The sequence below is a fragment of the Cyprinodon tularosa genome, unplaced genomic scaffold, assembly GCF_016077235.1.
Source record: "Cyprinodon tularosa strain WSP-4 unplaced genomic scaffold, ASM1607723v1 ctg192, whole genome shotgun sequence".
NCBI lineage: Eukaryota > Metazoa > Chordata > Actinopteri > Cyprinodontiformes > Cyprinodontidae > Cyprinodon > Cyprinodon tularosa.
In genome coordinates, this window is record NW_024038688.1 from 271,019 (window position 1) to 283,057 (window position 12,039).

Here is a 12,039-nt window from a genome sequence, read left to right on the forward strand (position 1 = left end):
TCACCCAATTTTCATTTATATTTTTATTAACACATGTAATATGGGCTTACAGTTCCTCAGTTATTTTGTTTTCCTTTTGGGTATGCAATATAGGTGAAGATTACTTCAAATTGGGTAGGTGTTAAATGACTACAAGTCAACAAAATGTCTATAATGTAGAATTGTATCCAGGATTTATTTACTTTAAAAATCATCATCATCATCAATCAGAGATAGTTGCTGGTTAAGTAAATATAACTTTAAAATGGTATCTGTTACTTGTTAATTCCCCAACTGCTGTTAAATTAAATTCAGTTGAAAAATATTTCATTAATCCTAAAAGAAAGTCAAATAATGTAAGCCAGCAGTGATACTGATGTCTGCAGGGAGAAGGGATCTCCTGAACTGGTCTGTCCCACAGTGGATCTTTTGTTGCTGTTCAACAGTCTCATGAGGAGGATGCAGGGGATGTTCATGGTGTTCTTCTTGGGAAATCATGTTCAGAAGATGTGGAGGACCGGCCAGAACAGAATCAGCCCTATTTATTAGATTGTTAAGCTTCTTTAGGTCATTTGTTCTGATGCAGTTACTATATGACTGTTGTCAACAATAACTGACATCTTCAACAAGTCATAAAAAAGAATCCAGAACGAGTTACAATTACTTTTAATTTTCCCACCTTCTTCTAGTCATCAGTGCCAGATTATTCTCGAGCCTGTGGTGAGAGTTTCCCTAGCGTACCTAAGTGTTACTGATTGCCTGATCCTGACCCGTTCTGCCTTTGGACCTCAGAGCCTGCCTGTCCCTTTTCTGATCTGTTTGCCTAAACTGTCTTCGGACTCCTGCTGGATTCTGCCCATTCACTGAACTTGGAACTTACTCCTGACACCGTTCTGGATTTCCCTTCGGAACCTCTTCGGACCTCTGATCTCCTGGTTCTGACCCCCGAGCATGTTGAATAATTTGAATAATGCTGTAATAAAGATTTGACCAAGTGTTTCAGTTTGGCCTGGGATTTCCGGTTGGCCTTCATTTCTACCATTCTTCATGGAACAACAAGCTTAGCTGGGTTTGTTTTCCTTCTTTATAAGTTGTTTCTTCCCTTGTTTTTGAAACCACCCAAGCGTCACTCTCACTAGTCCTGCAGTCACACTATCGCTTATTGCCTAGACTAACTAGGTCACAGTAATTTATTCAGTTAGCAGCGCTCTAGATCAGAAAGCTATCACAGCTAAACATAAACAAACAGCTGCCTGGAAAAATGTACAGTTATAGATTTTTAAAAGTTGTATTTATCTGTCCTAAAGCAATTTCAGAGAAGCAAAAAACACGTGATTTAGTTTGCATGGTATTTTTTTTTAATATAAAATCTTCTATATTTCTTTCACTCAATACAAAGAGGTAAAAAGATGCTTTTTTGAGACTTCAGTTATAGATTTATGGTTTTGACATAACGATTTAGGTATAGTGTTAAAATTGTTTGCTAAAGGACAGACACAATACATGCTAGGAAAAATCAACTCAGTTGAGCTGAAAGATATTCTAACCACCTGTTAAGATAAAAGCTGCTTTGTTTACATTGTTCACATTTTCGCTGGAGTTAAAACCTGTTAAACCTGTTTTCATGACCTCTTTTGATAGCTCCCTAGTTTTCCCTAGTTTTCTAGTAATTCCTATTACTCCTTATTAAACCTGAACAATTATCTTCCAAAGAACATATCTTATAAAATTAAAATAAAGATACTAATAAAAAAAACAAAAGAAATTGGTTTATACAACCTATGATTTCAGTTCAACACCTATTTTAGAGACCTCCTGAAGCAATAATACATGATGTTTAATATAAACATGACATCACTTAGCTGTTGATGTAAAAAAGATTTTATTTTTATTAATTGTTTTTATGGTTGGAAAAAACTATCTCCTATTATTTCCCCTTTACATACTGATTTATGAGGTTTGAGTTTCATTCATTCAGTCCGCAGAGCTGCAAAGCTACAAGATTAGTTGTTTATCCTATTATGGAGCCTTCCTGTCTCCATTCTGATCTGTTTGCCTGACTTGTCTTCATATTCCTGTCGTGTTCCTTCCTGTCTGTAAACTGGACCTGGAACTGTTTCCCAACTGGATTTCCCCTTGGCACCTCTTCAGACCTCTGATATCCATGCTCTGACTACCGAGCATGTCTTTGACACCGGATTTGGCTTCGACCTCTTGATTATCCTGCCTTTCTTCGTCTGCTAGGTTCTGATCTCCTGCCTCTGCTCTGACCTCTGAGACATCAGTGTCTGGGACTGTCTGGGCAGTGTTCACCACATCGTGTTGGCAGCCACCAGCTGGAACCAAACTCTGGGCTCAGCCTCTTGGCTCTGACTGAACTATAAGACCAGGTTAGTGACTTACATGTTCATTATCATCCACCTCTAGATAGACGTGGTCAGTAACCTGTGGTCTCCTTCTGTAAAGGTTCCTGCCTTAGACGCCAATGCTGCTCACTGCAGTTCTGTTTCTAATCAACTGTTTCTAATAACTGTTTGTACGCCTCGAATACTGATTCCTATTGTTCTGAGCTTGGCAATATGGATGAGAAGGGACAAAAAAAAAATTGTATCTTGATGAAACATTAACATTTATTAGCAACTGAGTATTTGATATTAGTTTCTGAATAAAAAAGAAGGTACAAGTGTCAGATAATGGTAACTTGGACTTACCAATCATTGACAGAGATTTCTAAATTTGAGAATGTCCCAGATCAATGTATGTCAAGGCTGAGAACAGAGGACAGAGTAGACAGATAGTAAGATATCTCAAAAAGCATGTATTTAAAGTTACGGATCTGCAGTGAACAGCGAGGGCATCTAAGGCTGGAACCTAAAGTTCAGTCCGTGCCCAGAAGACGAGGTTGATTCCAGCCGGTCGGCTGCAAACAAGACGTGGCGAGCACCGCTGAGAGAGTCCTAGTCACTGATGTCTCGGTGGTTGGAGGAATGCAGGAGATCAGAACAGAGCAGGCAAAGGAAGGCAGGATTATCCAGGGGGCAAAGCCAAGGCCGGTGCCAAGGACAGGCTCGGGGGTCCGAACCAGGACATCAGAGATGCGAAGAGGTTCTGAAGGGAAAGCCAGAACGCTGTTTGGAATAAGTTCCAAGTTCGGTTAACAGGCAGAATCCAGCAGTAGTCCGAAGACAGGATAGACAAAAAAGGCAGAAAATTTTACCTATCAGAACCTTTTTTATGAAAAGATTTAACACCGTACATTGTTTTATTCCCAGTACAGACACACCTGACTCCTGCTAACATATCTGAACCGATCTTCTAATTGGCAAATCCCTTGTTAAATAGTCATTGATATTATTAATTACATAAAAAGATTATTATTTTTTTTTTACAGTTGAAAGGTTGGGACTGTGGTCCTATTAATTCCCTTTAACATATATATTGATTTATCAGTACTGACTTTTATTCATTCAGGCCTCAGAGCTGCAACACTACAAGATATCTAAAGGTTAGGGGTTGTTTATCATATTAGTGAGTGTTTGGGATAAAAATAATAATCTTCTAATAACAAGCTAGACTGGTTTCAGGGTTTTTATTCATAACATTATACTGTTTGCCCAGACTATCTGTAATTGTTTTGAGTAACAGTATGTGGAGAACTTCACTGCCTTTTTGCAGAGTTGAAGTTGGTGAGAAACAAACTTTGTTGAGGCAGAGCAGAGCTGGACATCATGCCAACTTATTCTCATTCTTTACAAAGAAAAAAAATGCCTACTGAGTGAAATCAATCAATCCATCAAACTGTTCATGTTTCTTTACATAGTTGAATACCTTTTTCCCACAATAATTTTATAGATTACATTTTATAGATTACCACAAAAAAAGAACAGAAACAAAAACATTTACCTTTTTTAATTCATGTAATCTTTACAATAAAACACTTATAATTACTCCAGCAATGACATTCAATTTGTTATTATTATAATGCAATGATGTATGTATTGAATTTGAGTTCCTTTTGTATTTACACACCTGTTGCAGTCTAAATGTCCCTATGTATAGACTTGTTCTTGTGTGGAATGTTATTATTTTAACTTAAAAAAATTACAATCAAACAATATCCTTAGCAGGGGAGTGTCAGGATTTGGTTGTGGTTTGAGGACCTAAATGCAGAGGTGAGTTTCTTGTAGATTTAATAAAGGGTTAACATGCAACTAATGCGGGAATCCAGAAATCCAAAAATCAAACATGAAAAAAGTAAAACAAACCAGAAACCATGGAGACTTCAGGGGAAAACAATAACAACGAGGAAGACACAGTAAGACGGAGGAAGTTAGACAAGGAACCAGCACTGAGGAACTGCACAAGAAGAGTATTTATGGCTACCTGAACAAAGAGAGGACTAACGAGCAGATTGGGAGCAGGTGTGAAGAGAGCAGTCTAAGGAGCTAGGGAAAAAGGAGAACGCCACAAGAGGGCAACAGAGGGCAACAAAAACAAACCTCAGAACTGAAATATAACAAGAAAACCCACAAAATAAAAATTAAACCAATAAAACTAGAAAACACTGAGCAAAGTCAATATTAAAACAAAAAAACTTTTGTTTTTAAGTGAGAAAGTACACCTGAAAACGTAATCAGTGCAGTCAGTTCATTCAGATTATCATCCTGCCTTACAATATTTTTTCTGTCGGAGCCGCTCAGACCCCCACATACCAGCGGTGCGCCGACAGTAGGAATCCCTTCATCAGCAGCCTCTGGCCGGGTCGCCTCCTCGCGGTTCACCGCGGCGGCTGGTAGGTGTTTTTCATCTAAATAATCCAAACTGCAGGCAGCAGGATAATAAAAGCGAACATATTCTGCCGGCAGATTTCTGCATTTTAAGTTAATTTAGGCGTCAATAAACTGTTTAGGAGGAGTGATCATAGCGCTCTGATCATCAGCGCTGTGTCTCTCTCCCTGCCAGCTCCCAGATCAGCTTCTCTGGTTGGTTGACGCGGCGCGTCGAGCAGCAAAAATTCAATTTTTCCATCTCGAGCAGCAGCGCGTTTGCGTCGCATCACGCGCGTCAGATGCTTAGTCATTTGTTGCGTTCGCCTGTCTGCTAAGCTCAAAACAACCGCGCCTGGCTTGACGGAGAAACCAGGAGAACAGCTGTGCATATTTACGACAGTGCACTTTTACTTTCGCCCTCTGGGGGGAGCCTCACTGGAAAATCAACACCGGTTAAATAGTGTACCTTTAATGTCATAGGAAAATCATATTTAAACGTCAAATTATTTTGGCTTAAACATGTATATAAATGTCCTCCTTATCAGACTATTGATTTAGAAACTTTCTATTATTGAAAAAAATCCTGTCTTAAAATCTGTGTGTGTGAGAACGAGATAGGATCCAGCCAGTGGGCTGCCAATAAGATGCATCGGTTGCCTCCCAGATTGTCCAAGATTCCACGCTGCTGGGGGACGGAAAACAAGCAGGAGACCAGATCCAGGCAGACAAAGGATGGCAGGATAATCCAGAGGGTGAATCCAAAGCTGGTGTTGAGGACATGTTCAGATTCTGAACTAGGCAGAATTCAGCAGGAGTCCAAAGACTGGTCAGGCAAAAGGCAGGCTCATTGATTGAGAGGAAGGACAGGTCAGGATAAGGTAATCAGGAACACTTAGGTGACGCTGAAACACTCTTACCACTGGCTCAAGAAAAATCTGGCCTTGATGACTCATTAGTGCTGGTTAAATAGAAGCAGGAGCAGGTGGATCAGATGAATGGCAATGAGAAACTTGGCAGAGTTAGGCAGGATAATTATATGAGTAATCCAGCCAGTCATCAGCACCACGATCATGACACACACTTATTGGTGACTTCAACTAAATCAAATTAGAATCAACACAGACCCTAATGATACCTATTGGACGGCTAATTAACCGTCCTTATAGCCATCCAGCAAAGATAAAGAACATGTCCCTGGCAGAGAGGGTCAGAGAGTTGCGCCAAAGTGTCTTGAAGCATATTCCTCAGGGGAGAACTATTAACCGGCTGTGTGGCCCAAATAGAGGGAAACATTCAGGCTGTGTATTTTTTGTCTCCACCTGTAGCACACTGAGCATTTTATATTTTACTTAGCCAGTCATCAAGCATTTATTTTTGGCTCTATGATTCATTTTCTTTCCTGATGTGCTTCTGATGCAGAGAGAATATGTATCTTTGACTAAGCAGCCCCTACAGATGCCATGGGCTCCTCCATAAAGGTGAACTTCAACTAGTGTAACATATACATTGCACATAGTCACATATGAACATGTGTTAGATAATTATGTCCACTTGCATGTTCTTAGGCTCTTCTTCCTTGTTTATAGAAAATCCGATTCAATAGAGGCTTTGCAAAGTGAAAGAACAGCAACTTCTGAGTAAAATCCCAAGCAGCTGGGTGGATTTGGCTTTATCTCTCATACATAAAGGTACTTGACAGACAAGAAAGACTGAACCTGTTGGACAATGGCATTGCCAAAACAAAGTGAGAAAAAGATAAGTCAGCTATGAAGCTTGGCTAAAAATAGGATACACTAGAACACGTTCGCTGATGGTGGGCAACCGAGTCAGTAGTCCCAGGTCCAGACTAGAAAAATTGTTTGTAAATAAATGCTGCGTTATTTTAATTTACATAAAATCTTCTCCTATTATTACTTTCATCTGATTATCCACAGAAGTATTGGGGAAGTACCCCCACCTGACGTTCCTTCTACATAGTTATGCACAGCAGATAAATGAAAAGATTGAGTGTGTGAACAAAGAATGTATGCATTGCATTTACCTGGATCTCTGTGTGTGAGACATGGATCCAGTCACTGTTTCAGGTTCAACAGGCCTTTTTTTCGTGCCTCTCTTATCACATAACAGGTTTAATAAGGAGGACATCGGACGTTTCTCCTGATTTATCTGGAAAACTTACTGACACCTATTCGGGAGTCTGTCCATTCTAGCGGCTCAAACTGGAGGAAGCGGTAAAACCGCTGAAAATAAAAGTAGCACATGGCTTGAAGTTATACTTTTCTGCAACTGGGTTACTTAAGGAGATGAAATCCCTAATTGCCATGCTTGGGAAGCTTAAGCAGAATCTTATAGCCATGCATACACCATACGATTGCAATGAGCAAACAAGGATTCTTCTTCTTCCTCGCTGATGAAAACACACAAGCATAGCATGTGTGAGTGAAATGGATTTCGTTCTTTAAAATTGACAGACCGTAGTAGCCACATTTGCTCTGCCATGTCTTTGTCCAAACATGTCGTCACCTTTTGTTTTTAGGGCTGTCAGCAAAAAAATTGCCCAAATTGCCAAGGTAGTGCGTTTCACTCTAGTGTGCTTCGCATTCTACTTCTGCTCGTCTTCCAGATAGATGAGTCCAAGTAGCAGCATCTCACTGTGGAGCTAAGTCTTACTAGGTTTTTAGACGTACAGTGTGAGCAGGTAGATCGGATCAGAGGGTCAGGTCACACAGTGTGAGAACAAACATCATGAAACCCTGCGGTTTCGTCGTACAGTGTGAGCTGTAGCTGCATGCAACGATTGAAATAATCGTGATACAGTTTATTTAGCTTAACTGTTTCATGTAATCTGTATAGGCTGAATGCATTAGTACACTGAGAACTACCAAAAGCAAAACCCACTAAATATGGTGTTGATAAGGTAGGACTTCTGGAAAACAATCAAGATAATGCCCGTACACCGTTCTCAGCTACGCTGTGAATACCATGGACCACTTCCATTTAACGAACCACATTTTTGAGTAACCTGTAGTGGTGCTAACACACAAACTGGTTATAAGAGGGTGCAAGGCCTCCGATAGCATAGGATGTGACACAAAAATGTCTTTTTATTTAGAAAAAAAAAAGAAAAGCACTTACAGCAGCTTGTTGCTTACTCTTTAAAGATATCCAGCTCATTTGGGACATAATAAAGTGCCTCAATAAAACATTTTTCCACTCTGGCACCAACTTACGTACAGCAGATTGATATGGATAAAAGACTGTAAAAAGAAGAGCTGTAAACCCAGGAATCAGCCAGATACAGAGTGCATTTAAAAGGTTTATTGAAACAGTTTGTAATGAATCTTTTTGAATGCAGCAATGTAGACTGGTAGCTAGCTTGAGCTGACAGGTGACAGCAGAACAGGTTGATTACAGGCAGGTTGCAGACTTGAGGAGGGAGATGATGGCAGAACCTGCTAGTGGCTGTTTGCATGCCTGAAAAGTCAGATGATGATGGAACAGAATCGATGAGGCTCTAAGCAGACTGGATAAGGACCAGCTGACTGGAAAATGTCTTGCAGCAAACAGAATCCAGGTAGTATGAAGGGTAGAAAGGCAGAAAACAATCGAGACGTGACCAGAATCAGAAGCTGATGAGAACTTAGTGAGGAAAAGATGGGCACAGAAACACAGGATGGCTGGCGTTGCACACTGACACTGCAGTTATCCTCATACGAACAAGATGAAAACGTTCTAACAATTACTGAAAGAGGCAAGCATGAAAAGGCAGAGTAGCACCTGACGGGAATAAAGGTAATTTATAGAGTGGCAGGTATGGGGCGCCGTTTGTAAAGTTAAGCAGTCAAAAATTACGAGCAATATTTATGGTTATTTAGCGTGTTATTTTTTTCCAATTCATTTTTTTTTACAATGTCATTCATTCATTTATAAAAATATTACTTTGTTAAATAGATATTTAGTTTGTTAGATAAATATTTAACTCCAAACTAAATATTTAGTTTGTTAAAAAAATTATTTGGCTTTAAACTAAATATTTAGTTTGCAAACTAAATATTTAGTTTTTTTAACAAATATTTAGCTCCAAATTAAATATTTATTCAACAACCTAAATATTTAGCTAGCATATTTAGCTTTAGTGAAAATGCAACTTGACTTGAACTACCAAAGTAAAAGCCTGGGAATCTCTATACAACTCCTGTTTAATCTTCGTCACACTGACAGGAAATCACAAGTTAGTAGATGAAAAAACATGTAATTAATTCCAAAATGGAAGGTACTCTTTGACCGTATACATTTGTTTTAGGAAATGGGAAAATGTCTAATGTTATGCTAGCCTCCGTCACGCACATGGGGCGTTACTGTGTTGCCATAGAAACAACTGCTTCACCCTAATTTTTGACCGCTTAACTTTACAAACGGCGCCCCATAGGCAGGTGCATCTTCTCACTGTAATTAACATATCTGAACAGAGTCAAGCAAAGATAAGAAATAAAAAAAAAACAATAAAAAACAAACTGGCAGGATTCATGACAGAAACGTGTTACAGTTTGTCCAAAAAAGCAATATAATTTCAGACCTTCAAACTAGTTGTGCTTCCTGTTTACGAGAAAAGTTACAAAATCTAGAATGTCCATGATCTGCCATGATGGCTGAACATGTCAAGCGTGTGCCAGCTTCTTCTCCACGAGACAAAAACAAATTAAATCCAGATGAAATGCTCTCCCTGCCAATTTGAGTAAACACCCATGTCCTGTCTGGTTTTAACTTTAGTTAGTAGACAGACATATAACAATGACATACATTAGAGGTTTGAATGCTTTTTATAGAATCGTTAAACAAATGACACTGCAAGTTTCGATTCGTTCCTGCCTGTAGTTGTGGTGAGAAAAAATAAAACAGATTAGCTTTCCCTTTATGCTATATTTATAGCATTGAACTACATTCCTCAAGAGCATTGAAGCCTATAAGACAGCTATTACAGATGGCAATAAGGAAGCTGAGGAAACGGACAAACCTGTATGTCTGGGTTTGACATGCAGAAGCCAACTAGCCTACAATCAGTTCAAAAGTTCAAACGATTGCTTTTTTATTTCATTAAAATATTTCTTTCCTTGTCTGTTTTTCCATGTTTTGGTTTAATAGCATCAGTAGTGTTCTTTTCTCATGGTGTTCTGGTAGAAGACTCAGGGGAGGATTCATTAAAGGTATAGAAGATGATCTTTTATTTCCGGGTGGATCATCTAAATAAAAGGTCCTCGTAGTTGTCAATCATCCTGGTGATATGTTTACGTAAGGTCGTCCTACGTGCTCGTCCTGTTAGCTATCTTTATCGTATATCTTTATCTATATCTGTGCTGAGCTATAGTTTCAGACAGTCATTGAAGCTCACCTTTCTCACCGCGGTTCTTTGAAAATGGCCGAGGGTCGTAAGAGAAAAAGTGTCTACGAAGTGTAAGGGAAGAAAAGAAAGGCCTCAAAAGAAGCAGATATATCCCAGAATGCTTTGTGGGGACAACTCTCCTCACAAAGCACTATGGGATTTGCTGTTACAGCCGCCCGCTGTATTAGTGTTGTGCCGATGCCATTTTTTGGCCCTCATAAAAGATACCTGGCTGTGCAGTATCGGCTGATACCGATACCATTTGTTTGAAATTGATGTGTGTGTATATATGAAGAACTGCATACTACTTGGATGTAAAATATTTGCCATCATGGCTTAATCAAGCTGCTGTCTACCTTTGTTAAGCAGGAAAACGACTAATACAAAGTGAACCCAGTAGAACTTTATATTACCTACCTGGAATGGGTTACAATAGTTGAGGAAACTTTTGGCTCTCAAAATGGTATTGGTGCCCCATTTGTTGGTACTCGCTGATAGCGATACCACCATTTTAGTGCTGGAGCAGGGCCCCACCCAATACTGGTATCGGTATAAGTGCAACACTAGCCGCCATAGGCTGTCACTACCCGACAGCGGCGACTAATAACAAAGATGGCACATGCACCGCACGGTGGAGTTACATGACCAACAGGGTGCATAAAGTAGAGATCATCTGTCCAAAAGGTCAGTTAACTGAGTTTGCAATAAAGTTCACTATATAGCCCCTTGCAATCAACATAATGTGACTGCAGCAGGAGTCGCTATCGCAGGCTGTGTCATGATGCGGCAGCTCCTGTCCAGCATGGAGTCGCCACAGTAAATCATATAAAGGTTGTAAACAGAGACAGAATGTGTGCTATTTGCATTTTAAAACATCTGAGTAAACTGAACTTTACACTGGCAGCTCATGAGGCAAAAGTGAAAGAAAAACCTACAAATCAGCCACTCTATCTTTTCCTCACAACTCCTAAAATCGCTTGTCCAAATCAATTATTATACAACTGTGATTTACTTATTTTCTGTTTTCTTTTCCAAATATTATCATGATATGCCCTGATGGCTCACCTTAATTGTTCATTTCACTCACCTGCCTAACTCTGCCCAGTTTTTCTAATTATCACTCATCTCATCCACCTGCTGTTTCTCCTTTATATTTGGCTCATTTCCAGCTATCGGGGACAGATCAATGTTTGTTCCCTGTTAGATGTCTTTAGGTTCTGTTTTCATAAGTTCTATTTAGTCCATGGTTCATGTTCCTGTTCCAGTGAGGAGATTATTCTGGAGCCAGTATCTTCAGGCGAGTTTATTCCCTAACCAGTAGTCTGATCTGTTCGCCTGAACCTCCTGCTGGATTCTGCCTGTCTGTTTCTGTACGTTTCTGTTTAAGCTTGTTGCTTGACCCACGGGACTAGATTTATCTACTGACATTTAAAAATAGTTTGTCTTGAAAATAAGAACAAAAGAAAATACTCTGCATATATCCTTTCAAGAATTTGAAGACTTTTTTGCAGGTTTTGCACTCGATAAGAGATGTTGTAGCAACATAATACATGTAGAATGTGTTGCATTTAGCTAAAAAGAAGGGGAGCATGAGTCGGAAAATTCTTTAAATGACATGAAATAAAACCTTCTTGATTTCTGTTCATAGTTTCACTCAGGTTTTTAAAGTAACACTTGAGTAATGGACTTTACCTAAATACACAAATCATTGGTGTTTCTTACATGGTTTCTGTTGGGACTTAGATGTTCCTCCCCGATCAAACCTATCTGAGCTGTTATCTCATTATATCCGGTATCATCTATCCATGCATTTACTCAGGTAAAAGCAGAAAGTATGACGCAGTAAAGCAAATTTAAGTCCATCCATTTTCCGTCATGCTTATCCCAGCTGGGGCCGCGAGGGATGCTGGT